Raw genomic sequence first — 475 nt, 5'->3', positions numbered from 1 at the left:
ACGGGTCGGGCTGTGGCAAAAAACTGCCAGGACAGGTGCTTGTCCCAGGTAGCAAAGGAGCTGGAGGTGTGGGTCAAGGCTGTACTGAGCTCCCTGGGACCTGGGGGGCTTGAGGATTTGGGAGGTCAGAGCTCAATTTAGGGTGTGTGTTGTGGTTGTACTGGGCGAGCACTGGGCTGGGAGCCAAACCCAGCCGCTCACTCACTCCCACCCAGGGGACGGGAGAAAATTGGGGGGCAAGTGGAAGGAGACTCGTAGGGGGAGAGAAAAACCATCTCATCATGGAAAGAAAAGAAAAATTAAATAATAATGATATTAAAATAAGAATGGTAATAATAATAGTGATAAAATATGCCAATGAGTGGCACCCAGTGCCATTGCTCAGCACCCGCCGACCAAGCCCGGCCCGTTCCCAGATCACGATCCCGCAGGAGCCACAATCCCGACCCGAAACCGCAATCCCGGGAGAGCCAGA

The 475-nt window shown here is 53.7% G+C and overlaps 1 protein-coding gene across 1 annotated transcript in view; it reads right to left on the bottom strand.

Annotated features, from left to right (window-relative positions):
* The window catches only part of ITGA11 (integrin subunit alpha 11), a 48734-nt gene that overhangs the window by 19466 nt on the left and 28793 nt on the right, over nucleotides 1-475 (bottom strand). The window lies entirely within an intron of this gene.

Source organism: Antrostomus carolinensis, unplaced genomic scaffold, assembly GCF_000700745.2.
Source record: "Antrostomus carolinensis isolate BGI_N321 unplaced genomic scaffold, ASM70074v2 scaffold18866, whole genome shotgun sequence".
Lineage (NCBI taxonomy): Eukaryota > Metazoa > Chordata > Aves > Caprimulgiformes > Caprimulgidae > Antrostomus > Antrostomus carolinensis.
The sequence above is the reverse complement of the archived record's forward strand: the minus strand, read 5'-3'. Positions and strand labels throughout refer to the sequence as shown.